The following is a 21,055-nucleotide window of genomic DNA, read 5'->3' on the forward strand; positions in this document are numbered from 1 at the left end:
CCTTTAGTGGGTTTGTGAGATGGCAATAAAATGCAACAATGTATCAGTTTTGGAAATGAGTACTGTCTACTTCCTGTCTGTAGGTGTTCCGTCTGTTGCATGTGTGGGCCATTAGGCTATGTTTGCGTAAAGTTAACTGATGAGCAAATGTGACAGGCAAAGCTCAACTTGTTTTATCATTGTGAGCAGCAGTATTTATCAGGTTTCTTCCTTAAACAACAAATGTGATATTTGAACCATGATCTACAGATATAGTGTAAACTGTGTGGTGTACCATGTTTAGAAGGTTCTACACACGCATACGATTCACAGGCATAGTTTATGTAGTCTTTATCATAGAAGTACATTATATGAAGTTTATTGTATTTATCTATTTCCCCATGTTTGCTCCAAACCACCTACCATGCAAATAGAGATCTTAAAAATAAGTTAATTAATTAATTAATACATGTTTACACAAGTCTGGATTTGAACTGTCACACCAATGAACCTACAAAACACAGCAAGGGTGTCTTATTCCTCTTTGCCACAGAAACAGTTTTGTAGCAGGAATGAAAATCATTGTGCATACAAGCAAGTCCCAAATCATCCACAGTATTAACTAGACATATGACACTTGAACACTCCCAGTTGCTTGTACATGTTAATTTCAGATTAAGTACAGAGTGACCAGATAACCATTTATAGCTATCATTTGCAGCAATGCAGCTCTGTCTTCTTTGAATGATGTTCCTTTTTCTCTCATCCAAGCAGCAGTTTGAGACATGCAGTCTGTAATGCATTTTGCATCATAGTCTGTAAAATGTATGAGAATATTAAATGGCAATAATATACAGTTTTCAACAGTCAGGGGAGTTTGTATATTACTGAACACAAACTGATAAATGTATGCTGCTTACTTACATTTAAAACCTTGATACAATTACTTCTACACTTACTAAGTGTAACCTGGTGACACATCCACTGCAGGTACAAGAGTCTGAACTGCTGTTGTGTTTTCCTTCTCTCTACCAGTAATCATTCACAGTTACAATCCACAGACACTGAGAGACTGCCTGCACTGTGTTTACACCTGCTACACAGAGCCAACATTTTGGGATACAGCAATCTTCATTTGTATCTTCACCAGACTTACAGTCCTGAATCCACACTATAAAAAGGTTACCATTTAGATATGAAACCTGAAGGTGAGGAAATCTGTTTATGTGGATAATACAGAAGAAGATTGCTATTACTTTGGATTTATCTGCACTGAAGGCTACTGATCTTGATAAGTTATGAATTAATTTTTCAATTACATACTGAATTTGCTCATACATAAGTAGGGGAAAAAAAAAATATATATATATATATATATATATATATATGTGTGTGTGTGTGTGTGTGTGTGTGTGTGCGCAAGCAACATTAGCAAATGCAACATTTATCTGTATGCAATGCTTATAAGTTTACTGATAGCATAAGCAATTTTGGCAGGGCATTTTACTTTCTCAGATACACAGCCTTATTAACTTTCATCACAACTGTTACTGTTACAGCTGTTTCTCTTTTTACTTTTCTATGTTATTTCAGTGAAATGTAAATGTCCTATATTGTCAATGACACTGGGGTGTTAGCCTACTAGGATGGCCCATAGACACCACTAGGCGAGTGCTGGGCATAGGTAGAGGTGAGTGGCAATTGCATAAAATGACTGTTCTGTACTAGATGTGTACACATTTCTTGTGACAGTTTGAAAGCACTTATAACAATTGACTGATGTGTCATTCCTTGTTTTGTACAAAATGGCATTTGCCTGTTGTTTTGGGGGTGGGAAGTCAAGTTCCATTTCTGTGTTGTCACAACCAATTTTTTTACAGAGGTTTGCTTTGGTCTTGTTAGCCTTGTTTTGAATCATACCTATGTCTGTGTGTGTCTGTGATATGTTGCAACCACATAACCCTTTTTTATATTCTAATAGCTGACATTTTTTGTGTTTCTCCAGTGGGTAATATTGAAAAACTAATAATATGTGTTATGTCTAAGCATGACTTTTATTTATTTGATATTTATATGTAGAATTGTTCTTTTGTGTTTTATGTCACCTAGGGCTATGCACCCAAGAGTTCCAATCCGCAACCCCCCCCCCCCTTTGGTGCTTCTGAGAATGATATGATTATCCAAACCATTCAGCAACATAGTGCCTTTCTGCTTGGATGTGGGGATATGTCTGTCAGAATGCAAATTTGTAACCAGATGATGAATGGCATCAGTGCCGTTGGGGGGCACAGCAGGATATATGATCAGGTGTGTCATGTGTCATACTGCCACTGATATGATTTCATTGGCCTGGTGGAGAGAAGCTACAGTGACCCATGAACAGCTGACTACTAGGGAGGAGCCTACTACACAGCCACCAGTGATACCAAATGAAGAGTTCCTGTCCACTGTCAGGAATCCATAGAGCTCAGTGGAAAGAGCACAGCATTATGTGATTAATGTTGGCACTGCTGTTTCATGGAGGACAAGTATGTCCCAGTAGGGGCTTCCAGGTAAGTTTACATATGTCAATTTTTAAAAAGTGTTTTGTATAATAAAATATTGAAAGCAATAGTTAAGCTGGTTTAATAATTTTTTTTTGGGGGGTGGAACCCATTTGTAGATTGATACCATTAACAATACTTTCTGGTTCATTACACATAGGCTTGGGGTGGGATGTGTCATCCAGGTTTCAGTTAAATGTATTGTTAGTTGATATATAAAGGCAATAAATTGGTTCCCCTGCATTACTGTTATTGTGATGATGGTGTCCTTACATTTTGCTAAATTTCTTTGAGGACCATCTTCCCTAGCATGTGTGGAGTCATCTGCACATGGTAAACCAAACATTTTTATTTCAGTGATGAACATTTGACAGAAATATGCATTTATCCATATGTGTGAGGTAGGTGTCAGGACAGTGTGTGCATTGCTGTACTATCTGTGATAGTGGCACCAGTGTTATTTGTTAGCATATATTAAATTGTACTAGTGTAGCTATTAATTACTTTCCTCTATTTGTTGCTTATTATCATAAATGATCCTGACAATGGAAGTGTAGGACTCTTACCAACTGATGTCAGAGTATCGACAGACTCTGATGATGGTGGTCAAACAGAGGCACAGTCGAGAGTTGCAGAGGTTGAATCTGACACTGAGGTTGACATTCAGTTATCCCCTGTATTTCCATTAGACACAGCCAGTAGGCCTACACCGCAAACCTACTCCAGTGAGCCCTTCAATATTGGACAGGTGAAGGGTGAGACACCTGATCAGGTTAGTGTGGTTACTGCAGCTTCAGTGTCTGTTAACTCTGGCCATAGTAAAAGTCTGGGTGAGGTGCCATGCAGGAGGGTTGTTAGGGGTGCTCATAGGAGGCCTGTTGTCCATCTTTCACCTGATTCTGGTGTGTCTTTCTTTGTCATTCGATATATGATTATGGCCCTCATGGTGGCACAGACACATTCTAATAGGGCCTCAGAGGTAATGTTTAGGGTTGTAGATGTGGCACAGACTGACATGTGTGACTGCCTCCACCATGTTGCTGATTCAATGGATTGGATGAGTGACATGTTGGAATGGGCGGTGTCTGTGATGGAACATCTGATGGAAGGGGGACAGCATCCACATGGATGTAGGTCAGCCACATCATCTAATGTTAGCCAACATGGCCATGCCTGATCATCCTCCTGTAGTGGCACTACTTCCAATTCTCCATCAGTGATTGAGATGTCCACAACCGGATGTGACTGGCCATGGGTTCATGGTGCTGGGCATACTCATGAGGAGAGCTCATCCAACAGTCTGTCACATCTCAGGGTAGGAGAGAATGACAATGCACTCTTATCTCTACCATGCTTGGCTCACATCTGTCTGACAAACCAGGACATAGAGCTAGCACAGAGCTTGGCTGTGTTCTTGCAGACACTCACACATCTATTTCATCTGGATTGCCCATACAGACACACACACACATAATGGTTACATCTGTCAGTCATGAGGCTTACAGCTCATGCTGTCTCAGTGGCAATTTGATACTTTATCCAGATGTCTCCCTGTTTTGCTTTCTTACTCTCACACACTAAGTACCTTTTGTGTAAACCTTGGCCTGCTGCCCCACTATACAACACCCTGTGCAAATGATGATAACTGTGCCCCCCCACACACACACACACACACACACACACACACACACACACACACACACACACACACACACACACACACACATGTACATAAACAGTTACATCAGTCAGTTGTGAGGCTTACAGCTCATTCTGTCTCAGTGGCCATTTGATACTTTATCGATCTGTCTGCCTGTTTCTCTTTCTTACTCACATTCACTAACTTCCTTTTGTGTCAATCTTGGCCTCCTGCTCCACTACACCACACCCTATGCAAATTATGATAACTGTACCATATCCTTGTTTTCTGTTTTTTTAGGATACAGAAGATTTTTGTCTGATGATCAGGGTACATAGCTGTTGGCTTAGTGCTTAGTATATCTGTGTTTGTGATGCTGTTTTGCAAATTATACTGCTATCTTACATGTTTTTGTAATGCATACATCCCCAGCCTGTTAGACCAGCAAAACTGAACCAAACCATAAATAAAAGTGGGACAAAGGCCTAACAATAGGGAGATATTTTAAAAATTTAGTCTTGCAAACTTAGACAGTTGATAGAATAACAGGTTTTGCATTACTATCGCTATGGTGTTTCTGAGAGATATGAAGTCTGAAACTGAAATGTGTTGTTATTTTCTAATGCCACTCTTTAATGATTTGCCATTACAAAAGTATGAGGTCAAACTGTGGACATTCTGTGAAAATCTGTACATTTGAGAGATATGATTGCATGAATCTTTGATGCATGAGACCTATTAGTTGATAGAGGACACCTGTGTTCACATAACTCACTACTGTCACAACTTCATGCCATTGCTATACAAATCACCCACCTTATACTTACTTACATTAGCAAGTAGCAGTATGTAAGGCTATGCCATCCATTTGCATTGTTACACATTAATTTTTTTATTCCAGGTTCAGCATTTGCCTTGGAAATCCAGAAGTTGCAAGAGTTTTAGTTCGGGGCAGACTCTGTCTGATTCTAGCAGTACATAGCCATTACATGGGTAAGTAAGGGTTGTGAGCATTGACTGGCATCAATATTACTGTATGTATGTGTGTAGGATGAAGGTTTTAGTCCCTTAGGTGGTAAGCATTATGTGCTATCCATTGCTTCTTGGCCAGTGCGAGGGCACATTGTGCATTCCTACATTTGCCTACACCCACAGCAGCTGCTGAGTCCCCTCTGACCCCTCACCTGCATGTGGCTGTTGTGACCTTACCAGTGCTGGTGCAATCTGTAACCCTTCTCCTTGGTGTTCCTGCTGAAGCTGTTTTCTCAGAATAATGTTGTAAAGCATGGCACAGATAATGAAGATTTAATCACATGTAAGGGGATTGTACTGCAGGGCTCCCCCATATGTATATGTATCTAGGCACCAGAACCGCAACTTTGACAGCCCAAATACTCACTCTATGATATTTCTTCTTTTAGAATGTGCCTCATTATAGCATTCTTCAGTTGGTGTTTGTGCATTTCTGATGGGCATCATCAATCACGGTTCCAGTGAATAACCTGCATCCTCCAGTAAATAACCCTGTGGGATGAGTCACCAGATATCCATCAGACTCCTCTTGAAATCCACTGCAAATGCTCAGCACAAGGGCCTCCCAATCATGATAAGCTTGCAGCTTATTGTGTCTGACAGGAATGAGAACCATTAACTGCTGCCCCACAGCATACTCTCTAGCTCAAACATTCCTGTCATATCACCCTTGTTTATGTTGTTGGGCTTCTGCCAGATTCTTCTGGGTCAAACCCATGAGTTCCCTGAGCCTTGTCCTGAGGTTTAGGACATATGCCACAACAGACTCCTTTGTGAGGTTCACACTCACCTTCCCACTCATCATGTATTAAATCTAGAGGGTCCCTCACCCTATGGCCATACAACAACTCAAAGGGTGAAAAACCTGTGGATTTCTGGGGAACCTCTCTGTAAGCAAACAACAGAGGGGGCAAATATTTGTCCCACTCCCTCTTAAACTGATCTGCAAATGCCTGTAGCATGGACTTGATTGTAGAGTTTAACCTCTCAACAAGACCATTAGTCTGGTGATGGTAGGGGGTGGTCTTCATGTGCTTCACCCCACAGTACTTCCACAGACAAGACAGCAGGTCTGACATGAAAATGGCACCTCTGTCAGTCAGTATTTCACTTGGGAAACCCACCCTGCTGAAAATTTCTAACAAAGCACTTGCTACCTTTCTGCCTCAATGGAGGACAGAGTCACTGCCTCTGGGTATCGTGTAGCATAATTCACTATCACTACGATATACTTTTTCCCTGTGGAACTTGGGGTACTCAGAGGACCCACAATATCCATAGCTACTCTCTGAAATGGCTCATCAATCACAGGTAAAGACATCAAAGAACCTCTCACCTTGTCTCCTGCCTTGCCTACCTTTTGGCACTACTCGTAGGTCCTGCAGTACCTTGTTACATTTCTGGGAATTCCAGGCCAATAGAAGTTCTGCATAATACTTCTCTTTGTACATTTCGTGCCCATATGACCTGACAAGAGAATATCATGGGCTATGGCTAGAAGTGCCAGATGGTAGGCTGTAGGCACTACCAGCTGCTGTACTCTCTCACCTTCTAGCTCTCCCTCAGGGGTTCACTCTCTATACAGTAAGCCTTTGTCCCAGTATACAGATTCCCCCTTCCCTTGACAATCAGGTGACTCACTAGCTACCTGCCTCAGGCCTTGCAATGTAAGGTCTGAGAGCTGAGCCTGTCTCAACTATCTCCATGTAACCCTTCCCAGCTCCTCTCCCACAGGAAGTATGGCATCCTGTGACAGTGGTGCCTCACTGTCAGCCTGGGTACTACTACTCACCTCTACCTTTGCAGTCACTCTGTCCAAGGGAACATCAGTACTCACAGGCAGCTGTGGATCCCCTTCAGTCTCACTGCTACAGAGTAGCTCCCTCCCTGAAGTAACCACCTCACCAGTCCTGGCTGCAAGTATGCAGTGTGTCTGGGACTCCCACACGCTACCAGACCCACATGCTTGTCTCTTAGTCTGACTGTGTGTAACTGCATAAGCATATGGTACTGCCTCATCCAAATCCTTTCCTATCAGTACATCTGCAGGATGGTAGTTTGGTACCCTTGTTGTCTCAAGACAACCTACTATTGGCATTTTGTCTTCCCCACTTACTGGCTCTCTCACCTTTTGTTTCCCACCTTGCCTCCATGGACATTTGTATGCCACATGGCCCCACTGGTTGCATTCAAAACATTTTATCCTAGGTCTTGGACGTGTACCTGGACTAGTGGCTTCCCCTGCTACTGGCAGATTCTTTCTTGGCTGTCTGTGCTGCCCACGATGGGTTCCTTTAGACCCAAGAGCAGTACTAGGCATCCCTTTCCTGTGCAGGGATGCCCCGCTTGCTACGTATAGTAGCACATTGTCTATCAGCTAACCAGATCCTCATGTCCTCAGGCAAAGTGCTAAGGACTTTTTCCCTCACCAAAAGGTCTGCCAGCCCTTCAAAAGTGGTAACCTGACATCCACTCATCCACCTATGAAAATAAGTGCTCAGTTCAGCAACATATTCACACACACACTTTCATCTGCCTTACATCTATGCCCACAAAATGTTTTACTATATGTTTCATGTGTTAGCTTAAAACATTATAACAAGTGATTTTTAACAGCAGTATAATAAAAATATTCACAATCAGCAAGTTTAAACAACACAGTTATAGCTTTATCATGGAGTAAGGGGGTCAGGAACTGTACCCAGAGCCTTTGGTCATCATCATACTGTTTGCATACCCTCTCAAACAGATGAATGAAACTATCAAAATTATCCCCCTCTTTAAACTGTGGAAGAAATTTACTGATCTTTTGTGCTTCTGGGGTCCAGTTACTCCCTTCCCCATTACCTCTATGACTCTGCCAAAGAATCAGCATCTCCTTCAAATGCTGCCTCTGCTTTTCCTCAGCTCCCAAGCATAGCAGTTTCTCATTCTCCTCAGTTTGTAGATGTCTTAGTCTCTCAGCTGCTTCTATTTCCAAATGCCTGGCATTCAACTCAAGTCTCTTTAGCTCCAGATGGATTTTTAAGTCGTCTGCAGAAAGGGTGAGCTGTCCATTCTCTGAGGGTGGTACATCTCCACTGCCAGATTGATGGTCCTTCTGGTTGCTGTTTTCTGGTGCAGCTGTGACCAAAGCTGTAATCATGTCTGCTGTAGTCAGGTTTCCATGCACCAGTCCCCTAGCATGGCACATCTCAGCCAGCTGGCTCCTTGTCAGCTTTCCATGCTCCTCTGCTGACATGCTGCCTGCTCTTCCTGACTAACTAAGTTAACAAAATAAATAAAACAATTGTGATCTGAACTCTGAATATTCACTGTGTGGCTGATTTAGAGTGCAAAAACACCTTCAATGATCAAAGTACACAAGCTACAGGAATTCACTCTAACCACACCATTACAGGCCAATTAGTATTTGCCAACTAATTAATATGTGGTGTGTATATCCCACCACTGCCAAACAATTAATATGTGATGCCTGTGCCCTGGACCAGCAATCAAGGAGCCACAATCCTCACCACTAATACCAGTGAGGGGCGTCCATAAAGGGAAAGGATAATAAATACTCCCACAGTAAAGTACAATTTCCCTTAAGAGCACAAAGAGATCACAGTCAGACTGGGGCTGGTTTCTCCCTTTCTCTCCAGGTCCCCAATAAGACTCCCCACTGGCAGAGCTATAGGGTCTAGATCTCAGCCTAGTGGGCAAGCTAAAACCTCCAGCACCATCTCTGAACAACCAGTGCTTTGTGTCCCTGCCCAAGTAGCTGACATGCACACACTTTGAGATAAGAGTTCTATATAAGCACACATACACTCCTGTGGAAGGATGGCACAGGTTATCCAGCTATGCCCCTTTTCTGCCCAGTCTAAAAGGTAGTACAAGCTGCCACTACCCACTAATATCAGCTACTCAAAGGTCCTTCTGAAAGGGTGTCCAGTTATTACTGTGCAATATTATTATCCAAATGGTAAGTGTGACTGAACAGTCAAGGCTTATTAGAGTGACTTAGTACAGTATCATTATATACATGCAATGTACTCTAGTGCTTAAATTAACTCTACATAAGACAGCCACAGTTGAAAGGTTTAAAAATATTTAATAATAAATAATAAAAACACAAGACAATACTTCTTACTACACAGTGCTAGTCAAGAATTCAGAGATCAGAGAGTAATACTTAATACTGTAGAAAAGTGTTGAGATTACAGTAAAAACACTTAGGCTAATCTTCCTAATTCCTAGCTATTTCTAAGAGAAAAAAACAGTTCTAAATAACGTACATATAGAGCAAAGCAGTGCTGGTGAGTTTCGATGTTCTCAAGACAAAATGCTGAGAGTTCTCTGATTCTCTCTCTCTTTAAATTTATAACACAGAGCATCTTCACATTACATCATTCTTCACACGTCTCTGGTGTGTTCCCAGGCTAACAGAAACTACATTTACATTCTTTACACCTGGTCAGAAACCAGAGCAATAAAGGACATTCATACATGCAAATTCTAGCCATTAACTCTGGCCTCAAAACAATGGGCAGAATTCCTTCATCCAGACATATCGGCTCTGAATTTTGACATCAAAGACAGTGATGAAATACTTGACTTAGCTTTCTTACAGCAGAGTGCACTGTTGTTACATTTTTGCAGTTCAATATTCAATGCAGTCTTTTCACATTTAAGAGAACAACCCTGTTGCTTACATTAATAAATACAAATGACATAATTATTTGCAGAATTCTATCTGGCTAGGCTGGCAGCCTTTACCTATCTTCATACTTGCAATGGCCTATTTGTAAGCCATGCAGCTATTCATCTTATCAAGATTAAATCAGTACCTAGTTGTTCTAATTTATTGATCAGTATTTTGTGTCTGGCTTTGTCAAATGCTGAAGTTAAATCTGTATAAATTACAAAACACTACAATTTTTCATTCATAGCTGTTATTGTGTTGTGATAGAACATCACGTTACTGGTGGTAATAGACTTAATTTCAATATATGCATGCTGATATATGGTTTTAAGTCCCATCCTTTCCAGTTCTGACAATAACTTATCTACTATTACATTCTCCATTATTTTTCCACAACATGGAAGTAGACTTAAGGGTCTATTTGACTCTGGGTTTGTCCAGTCCCCTTTCCCTTAAAGACAGGTTTAGTAAGTGCATGTATCCAATCTTGTGGAATCTTCTCATATTTATGCAACCTGGTAAATAATAAATATAATTGTACTATAAGTTTTTGTTGAAGCATTCCTGTGTCATTATTACTAATTCTGTCTCTTCTAGTGGTTTGTTTGGATCCAGTTTACATTTATTTTTCAATATAATCTGTTCTGATTCCAGCATATGAGGTTTCCTAGATATCACTAGAATAACTTATCTCCCCCTGTGTGGATCCAAACTGTTTCACATAAGATTTTGTAAATCTATCTCTAATTTGTTGTATCTGACAATAAATTTGATAATCTATGCACAGTTTATCAATTTACATGTCTTTATTCCCTCTATATCATAAGTATCTATAAAATGGTTTCCTTTTATGCACTATATCTTTATATAAATTTTCGTCAATTCTTTCTTTATCTTGTCTCACACTATGCTTAATTTGTTTGTCCAGCTTGTTTACTTTAGTTTTCATGGCTGTTGCTTGACATTTTTTCCACTTTTTATACTTTTTGTCTCTCATTTTAATCAAGTATCTTGTTCTTATATAAATATATTCCCCTGACATTGTATGCCTAGATCCTGATGTTAAACATTTTTTTATTTTTTTGCATGCAATTTCTCTTTCAAAAATTATGATGAGTGCACATCAATGGTGGTAAAACTTGACATGAAGTAACAATAATTTCTTTAGCAACATAAAAAATGCCAAGTATGTTCTTTTCCCTGATAGTTTTTTTAAACAATCTGAAACAATTGTTGTTCTTGAACATACACTATGAATAATTTCCCTTTCTAATATTGCTGAATCAATATTATTCCATTCTGTTTCTGGTAAATGTATGTCCCCAGCTACTATTATTCTTCTCTCCTGTGTTTCATGCAAAAAAATGTATAAGTTCCTCTAGGTCATCAGCACTTGGCTTTGGTGGTCTATACACTCCAACACTAGTTATATGCTCCAGGGTTATCTTTATTGTCACAGTTACACAATCCATAGTATTGGTGTTATCACTGAACATGTAGTAATCACAGTTTTCATAACTATCTTTAATCCTTATCATAACACCTCCACCTGATTTTTTCATAGAATGTCTGATACAGTAAAAAAATATATACCCTGACAAAACTGGTTTCCATTCATTGTTCATTAGCTATGTTTCACCAACAATAACAACATCAATCTTATGGGAGCTTAGCAAATTTTCAAAGAAAAAACTTTAAAATTAATGCTCCTAGCATTAACAACCATTAAAGATGCATCAAATGTTGCTATCTGTGAACTGTTAAATTTTTGACCTGACAAAAGCTCTGCCTTGTGTATGTCAAATACTGCAAAATATCTGCTACAAAAGTTCTCTTCCCTGATCTTGACAAATGCACACCATCCTGTCTGAACACGTGTGTCCAAAATTAGGCTCAGATGCTCTACATATTTCCATTTTTTATAACAGGACTTTTTTCATGTAGGTATTTACCACAAAAATCTTATTCACTATGACCTGACTCTTCTTTCCATATGAAAATTGTGAAAAATATGTCCTAACACCAGTATGAGCTATACTATCTAAGGAAACTGCAAGTTCCCTATAACAGTCAGAAAGTTCTTGCGGATGAAATCATTTGTACTGACATGAAACAGATTCATACTTCCTTACATTAAGGCATTCTGAGGCTTGCCTCACATTCTCTATTTTTGCTTCTGGCAAGCATAACACTATTTGATGTTCATTATCTTTTCTGGAAATGTAAGTATGATTTCCTCTAATAATTCAATCTCCAATTACAACAATATCTTTTCTGACTAGATCTGAAGAATCTTCAACTTCTAATTTAGTCATATTTGCTCTATCAGTTGTTACAAAGGAATGATCTTCATCATTACTCATATTAATCATACTGTTTTCATTGCATATGCTGCTTTGGTGTGCATATATTCTTAACTCATTTGTTGGATATAAGTAAAATTCTTTGTGGAGTGATAAATTATCTATGTAAACCTCTCCAAAAGAAAAATCTCAAGAATGAAGAAGATTTAGTTTTTTAAGGATATTAAAATAATGTTTTATCTATTATAGTTAAAGATGAGTCAGTCATTTGAATAGCATATCCCAAATATTTTCCTTGATATCTATTTTATATATTTTATATAAATATGATGTCATTGTCTCATCATTTGATTTGACATTGTTTTAAAAGTCAAGAATGAGTAGATATTCTTTTTCTAAATTTATCTGACATTAAGTCAACTTTAGAGATTAAGAACTGTCTTCTGACTTGTATAAGCCATTGTTTATATTCAGAAAAAAAATTACCCATTAAATAGTTTGTTTTAAGCACTTTTAGTTTCTCTTAACAATTGATTCCAAAATATAAAATCCCACCTTTTTTGGGGGGAGGGGGGTCTTAGAAATTTCTGAAACTTAAAGTTGTCTATACATTCTGGTGTAAAGGAGTAAATGTTATAGGGAATAATGCAAAGCACCATGGCTTTATATTTGAGTATTTATTTATAAAATGTAAGTAGTATCTGTTGGATTTCTGGTGTTTTGAAGTAAACATTTCTATAACTGTCACTTTGTGCTATTATTCAAAAGTTGTATATGTTGTATAGTATTTTATTTCTTTAGCTAAGCAAATAATTTTATGCATTTTTTTAATTGGCTGAAAAATCAAAATTTAATCATAAAGCTATTATTTGATAACTGAAGCTATAGCATACATTTTGAGGTCAGGAAATTCTTTTCTGCTACCATTTCTTTAGAAAGACCTAAACAAGTCTATATAACAGTATTTTGGATAACATAACCATTTTGATTACAAACTGTATTTACTAGAAAAGAAAACATATTTTATTGACTGTTTTAGTATATTCAGTTTAAAAAAATATTGCTGCTATTTCATTACAATTAGTAACCTCTAAATATTTAATCTCTTCACTGTCCCACTTCATATCATGATTAGTGTCCCTCAAATAATTTTAAACTCTTTGTTAATTAATAAAGTATTAGTTTTATTCTGATTGTACTTAAGCCTTGATGGAAATTCAAATTATTTTAATGATTTATTATATATTTATTGTTAAATAAGCAACAATACCTATTGCTAGCAGTATATCATCAGCAAATAGCTGAAATATGGAAGTATATTGATAGTTTATTTTAAGTTCTACTATATTGTTGTTAACTTTTATGCAATTGGCTAAAGCGTCGGTGGCCATAGAAAATAAAAAAGAGAAAAGTGACACCCTTGAGGGAGATAAAAGATTGTTGCAACCCTATAGAATGTTCCAAGTATGTTGCAAGAACTCCACTAAGCAATGTAATGTACACATGAGATTCATTATTGAAGTATTCTACAGGTATACAATATTCACAGAGCAGTGATGGAGAAATGGTCAAAGGTTCAGTGCAACATTATACAGTTATATATACAGACAGAGAGAGAGAGAGCTGGAGGACATATCTGCAAATGACAAAACTTATGGATGGTAAGCAGGGAGGTAAAATAAAGATGACTATACAGTAGGTAATAGGGTCATGCAAACATATAAAGTAGCCAAGACTGTGAAGGTAAGTAGTAATACAACCAGGGATATGGAAGACAATTGAGAAGAGACATTATATACACAGATATAAATGTCAGTTAACAGAAGACAAAAAATGAAAAGCAACACCTAGTGGGTCATTGAATCCATAACCACCCCACCCCAATTTATACTGCACCAAAAACTTAATTTCTGGGTTGAGCTACAGAAACAGGAAAGGCAAAGGTGTCAGTGAAGAACATAATAGTTAAATGTTCCAAACATGCAGAATAAATAAAAAAGACAAAAATACATCACAGAGCAGAACTGAAGCCTCCATTCTCCCCACTTACAGTGTAAATTGCACTTCATTTACAGGTAAGGCTACAGAATCAGTAAGTCAAAATGTATCAGTGAAGCATGTATCACTTGATTGCTACACACTTGCAGGATGAAAGAATAACAGAGACAAAAAAGCACATACACCACAGAGAGTACGTAAAGCCACAATCCTCCCAACTTACTATGCACAAATCAGTTCATTTACAGACTGAACTATAAAAGCAGTAAGCTCAAAAGCCTTCAGTGAAGTACACAACAGCTGATTGTTACTCATATGAAGAATGAAAGGATAAGAGAGTCATAATGACTCACCAGGATACCACCTTTGGGGTTTAATCTATCATCCAGAGGCATAGTTGGCACTGTGACAGTTTTACCCTATGTTGTATGTGTTAACAGCCATATGTTAATGCCTACCTTATTTGCATGGCCAATGCTGGCTGAGGTCAATATACATAGTACATGAACACAAAACAACAAAATCATCCACTATTATGGTGAACAGAGAAGACTATAACAAGTATTTAATAGTTTTATTAAGAGCTTTTCATTCTTAACAATAATGATGATTTTTTATTGAACGAGCCTCTAAGAGGGTCCAAGAGAATAGCCAACAAGCAGACAACCTATCTTCAGAATGCAGGAATGTTTCCTGTGAACCAATGATTGTCATCGGGCAAAGGGAGTCATTCCAACAAAGGGAGAGTAAGGCATTTTCCAGGTTACTGGTTTCTTTGAACATTGTACTATATTATCAGACAATGTATTCAATTTTACTTAAGGAAATTTTAGGGATTTACATCTAAGATTATTTCAGAAAGGATTGTCTTTTATTCCCAGTAAACAAGTGATTGTTGCTCAAACCTTGTTGAATTTAAAGTGATTTTGCAGGAAACTGAATTTAGTTGACATATTAAGGTTACAGAAGTAAAGGAGGTTTGTTTGTTTGTTTGTTTAAAAAGCCTTGTCATTTTAATCCTCCTTTTCAAGCTACTACATTTCAACCTTTCATGACTTGTGTGAATGGAATTTTTTTATGCATGGCAAATAATAGAAATGATAGAAAATTTTCAATTTGACAAAACCAGAAATAGATCCGTTGACTGAATTGAACTCTAGGTCAGATTTAAGGTATAAGAAAACCAATAAAGGCAGTGGTCTTGTTATCATGTGTGACACCCGTGCCCTGGCCCAGCAATCAAGGAGCCTCAATCCCACCACTGCCACCAATATATATGAGACACCCTCTCTGGTGATAGTGGTGAGGATTGAGGCTCCTTGATTGCTGAGCCAGGGAGCGGGCGCTATTGTAGTGAATGGCAAAGAGGCCATTGCCAAGAGAGACACAGCCTCTGATATAACCATTGTAAAGCCTGCAATGGTTACAGAGAAGCACTACTTGTCTGGGCAGTCTACTCCAGTCAGGGCTTTAGGAGGAATCCCATTCCAAATACCTTTGGCTAGGGGTCAGCTTGACTGGGAGGGTGGAAAAGGAAGCCAACAAGTAGGTGTGTTTGCGGATATACCTGCCGAAGTACCAATTAATATGTGACACCCGTGCCATGGCCTAGCAATCAAGGAGCCTCAAGCCTCACCACTAACACCAGAGAGGGCATCTCATATATGAAGAAAGGATAACAAATATCCACAGTAAAGTGCAATTTCACTTAAGAGCACACAGAGATCACAGTCCATCTGGGGTTGGTCACTCCCTTGCTCCCCAGGTCCCCAATAAGGCTCCCCACTGGCACAGCTATAGGGTCCAGATCTCAGCATAGCTGGGCAAGCTAAAATCTCCAGCATCCTCTCTGTCCAACCAGTGCTTCGTGTCCCTGCCCAAGTAGCTGACATACACACATTTTGAGATAAGAGTTTATACAACCACACAGACACTCCTAGGGAAGGGTGGCACAGGTTCTCCAACTGTGGCCCTTTTACCTTTTATACAGTAGTACCACTTGCCACCACCCATCTAATATTTATCAGCTACTCAAGGTCCTTAAAAGGGTGTCCAAATATTACTGTGCAATATTATTATCTAAAAACAGTCAAGCTTATTTGGAGTGACTTGGAAAGTAAACTCTTTAAATATGCACTGTACTCTAGAGCTTAAATTATCTCTACACAAAGCAGCCACAGTTAAAATGTTTTAAAATATTTAAGAATAATTAAAATCACAAGACAATACTTTCTACTACACAGTCAGTGCTAGTCAAGAGTCCAGAGATCACACAGAAATACTTAAAATAATTCAGTAGTACAGTTCTGACATAACAGAAAAACACTTAGTCTAAACTTTCTAGTTTCTAGTTATTCTAAAAGAAAACACAAGTCTAAGATAACTTACATGTGAGCAAGAGGCAGTGCTGTAAGTTGGATGATCCAGAAAAATGCCTAATGCCTTCTGATTCTCTCTGTTTAAATTGCTATTGTAGTTCTGATAAATATTACATCATCTTTTTACACTTTCCTGGTGTTCCCAGGCTACACATTAACTGCATTTACATTCTTAACATCTCCCTTTTGTTATCTTGCAGCTGGTCAAGAACAGAACAATAAAAATACATTTGCATGTTTAAATCTAGCAATTTAACTCTTAGTTAAAACAATAGAGATAATTTCTTCATCTAGACTTTTCGCCACCACTGCTACTTCAAAGGGTCACTAAAAGCTTTACTTTGGTCGGTAGAGTGCACTATTGTCACATTTATTTCCAGTTCCACATTTAACAGTATTTCTACATTTAAGACAACAAGCCTGTAGTTTACATTTATATTTACAAATGACAGAATTATCTGCACAATTCTATCTGACATAGGCTGGCAGCCTTCACCCTTCTCTACCAGTCTTCACATTATGTATCAGGCTGATTGCACTAAGGAAATGGAAAAAAATGTTAGTTAATCCTGTGGAATTCAAATGTGCAACATTGTCTGACATTCATTCGACATATAAATATATTCACAGTATTTTATTAGATTTATTAGCTAATAATTCTATCACTTTTGAATGTTTTCAGTTTCTTGATGTTGAAACTCCTAGAACATCATTATTGTTTGGTATACCAAGTTATACAGTCATCTTTATCCAATACCTTGTAGGCCTATAGTTTCTGCCTTAGTTAATGGTACTGAAGGCATGTCTGTTTTTTAGATCATATTTTGAACCCTCCGGTAGAAAAATTGGACAGTTATGTGAGGGATTCTTTGCATTTTTGGACTTATTAAGGTCCTTTACAATAGAAACCTCAAGGTTTACATTATTCACCTTGGATGTTAAATCCCTATATACTAGCATTCCTATTGATGATGACATGGAATTCCTGAGGTTATTTTTGGTTAAATGTACCAATATTTCTAATGATATGATCAGTACTTGTTGTCAACTAATGTTAATTATGTTAGAAAACAATTTATTTTATTTTGATGGTAAATATTACCAACAACTAAATGGGGTTGCTATGGGTGCTACTGTGCTTGTTTTTCATTACTGATGCATCTAAGGTGATACAGAGCAGTTTGTTATTGATGTCAACAATAGTAGTAGCTTTTTTGTTTTTGTTGTTGGTCAAATGGGGAAAAGTGTAGCTTATTTAGATGCGGTAGTTAATTGGGACTTTAATAAGTGTGTGTTTTCTAGTAAGATCTATAGGAAACCATGTTTTTGGAATAATTATTTTCACTATCTTAGTGCTCACCCCACTTTTATGAAAATGAACATATCCATGGGCCAAGTGATTAAGCTTTTTAGACTCACTTCTGATCATGGTATTCTTTTAGAAGGGATTAATAAAATTATCAGTATGTTTTGTGTCACATGTTATGATCTTTGTTATCACAAACAGCTGAAGAAATTAAATGTAAGAGAGATGAATGTTTTTCTTATATTGGTGGGGGGTATGCCTAAGAGAATTAAATGTAACCCAAAATTTAACTACAGTATCAGTTTTATTTTGCAAATGACGGTTGGCAATACTAATATTAAAAGCATAATCAGTGAAAACTGGAAGATTTTTAAGGGGAATCCTGAAGCTAAAATGTTGTTAGTTCCTCTCCCCACTTTGTTTGTAAAATATCTAGGTCTATTAAGCTGTACCTAGAGAATGAAAACAAAAATAAATCCTTATTACATACCAATAAAAGTAATGGTATGTTTATGAGTGTTTTTGTGGCACCTGCAATTTTATTTTGGAGGTTTCAAGTATTAATTTAAGACCCATGGATACGGGTATTAAAATTAATGCACATTATGATTGTAACTCCATGGGTTTAATATACATTGTGGTCTGCTCATATTGTAATGCTTTTTATATAGGCATGACCACAAGAAAATTGTCTAAAAGAATTAAGGAGCATTTATTTGCCATTAAAGTTGGGGATGGCAATAATGCTTCTTTGTTAATGCATACATTTACTTGTGGCTCCTTTAAAAAACATATTTTTCTGTTTTGGAACATTTGCCTCTTGAGCATAGAAGGGGATGCTTTAAAAAGCAAATTTTAAGAAGGAAATTGTATGGCAGTAAAAAATGCAAGGGAACAAGTTCCCAGGGCTGAACAAAGCTATTTGCATTAAATGTTTTTTTATAATGTGATATGTTTTTAAAGCCTTTTTATGTCTACTAGCTTTATATCAGCTTTATTGACTGTTAGTGATATGATAATTGGAAGATAATGTTGATTGGTTCTTTTGTTTCATAAAAAGGTTACAATGTTTTTGTTATTTATTCTGATGAAGTTCTGTATCAGATGAAAGCACTAAATAAAACTACTGAATAGCTGTTATTGACTCTTCTGTTCTCTGTTCACCACACCAGTGGAAGATTTTGTTGTTTTGGTTTAAGCAAATTCATTTAGTTTGGGGTTTTGGTTGGTTTGTTATGTAGTACATGACAGTGGTTGTATGCAATAGTTGGACACATGTAACATGTCACCTATTTGCTATACAATGAGCAGTGACAGATCTTGTCATTTGTATATGTACATTTGTTTTAATGTATTAAATCAGCTATGGTCCATGAGGAGCTGATTTTTGTTACCATCTGTGTTATGGATTTGTTCACAGTGATTCTGCATAATTTAGGGTTAGAATGGTTTGAATAGGCATTTATTCAAAAAGGTGAACTTAATAATGATCAGTTTTGGATATGTTTTGAGCTTATGGAGATGGTCTTGAGTTATAATTGTATATTCTTTGAAGGGGAGTTTTTCCAGCAAACTAATGTGGCAGCAATGGGGGCATGCTGTACCCCCATATATGCCAACATTATATTGTCTGTATGGGAGCAAACATTTATATTTAATTCCATTTATGCAAATTGCTGGAGGCTTTATAAATGTTACATTGATGATATTTGTATTTTATGTAGTGATACTGAAGATAAATTAAGGGAATTTATTACATATATTAATAATACAACTGACTTCTTGAGATTTACTTATACAATCACTTATGATAAGATGGATTATTTTGATATTACCATTAATAAATTAATGGAGTCAAGCAAGTTTAAATCTAATGTGTATGATAAAGATACAGTCTCAAATTCCTACTTATATTTTTTCAACAAAAAGAAAGTATAGTTAAAGGACAATACATTAGGGTATGTAAGATGGCCTCTGATGAGCAGGATGTTTTGAAGGAATGTGAACTATTGAGAGATATGTTTCTTGATAGGGCATATCCCCCTAATTTGGGCCTGGCAGGAAGGAGAGATACATTTCACCTCTCCTCGGGAAGGATGGTTGTATTTAAAGAGACAATAATGTACATGGTAATATGGTGCCTATTGTGATGAGATGGGGTTGACTTTAAGGGGGCTTTCATAACTAATGGTGGTGCCTCTATTATTAAAAATATTATACTGAAAGAATGGACAGGTTCACCAGTTTGTCAGAGATGGACAATATTTTCAAAACCCCTCTTAAATTTATTTTTCATAAGGGAATGAGTATAAAAGATTTATTTGATCAAAATAGCACACTTTTGAATAAAGAAAGTCACAAAAGGGCTGGAACCTATAAATGTGGGGCTTGTAGTTATTGTCCCCATATACTGCATGGTGAAGGTGTGTATATCAAAAGTAGGAATAAATATATTAGTTAAAATACTTACACCAATTGCAATAGTATGGAGGTGATTATGAGTGACATGTGAAGCCTTCTATGTAGGGAAGACTGAGTGTAAGCTCAAAAGGATAATATATGAACATTATTATGATTTTGGAAGTAAGAATGAAAAAAAATACACTATATAAATGTACACAAGTGTAATCAGGCTAAATTCCATTGTTTCTGTTAAAGGAAGTACCAGTAGATGTTAGGGGTGGCCCTTGGGAGACAAAATTTGAATTTAAAGAAGTATTTTGGCAGCTTATTTTAGAAGCCAATAAGGCACCAGGTCTTATATGAGTATGTATCTTTAACACTAGTTTTAAAGTTAAGGGCAGCTAGATTATGATTTTCATGCCATTGATATATCTATTTATTTATTCCATTATCAATTTACTTATTGTGATATGTTTCTTTAATTTGTTTCCACAGTTGAAAGAATTTTAGGAGAGTTTAGTAAATTTTACATAGGTATATTATATTTACATTGTTTTACTATATTTATACACACATTTTCATTGATTTAAGTGGTTGTTATATCTATGTGAATATTTTAGGATTTTTAATACATTTTCATTATGTTTTTAACAGTCTAATATTTATTCCAATAGTTTTAATAAAATGGTTAGTATTTTAGCTTTATTTTAATGTGATCATGTTATGGTTAATTAATTGAAGGGTGTGTAATTTACTGGTAATTAGATGTCGGTAAAAGGGTATTGGA

Source organism: Protopterus annectens, chromosome 12.part0 (assembly GCF_019279795.1).
Source record: "Protopterus annectens isolate FY-2018-M chromosome 12.part0, PAN1.0, whole genome shotgun sequence".
NCBI lineage: Eukaryota > Metazoa > Chordata > Ceratodontiformes > Protopteridae > Protopterus > Protopterus annectens.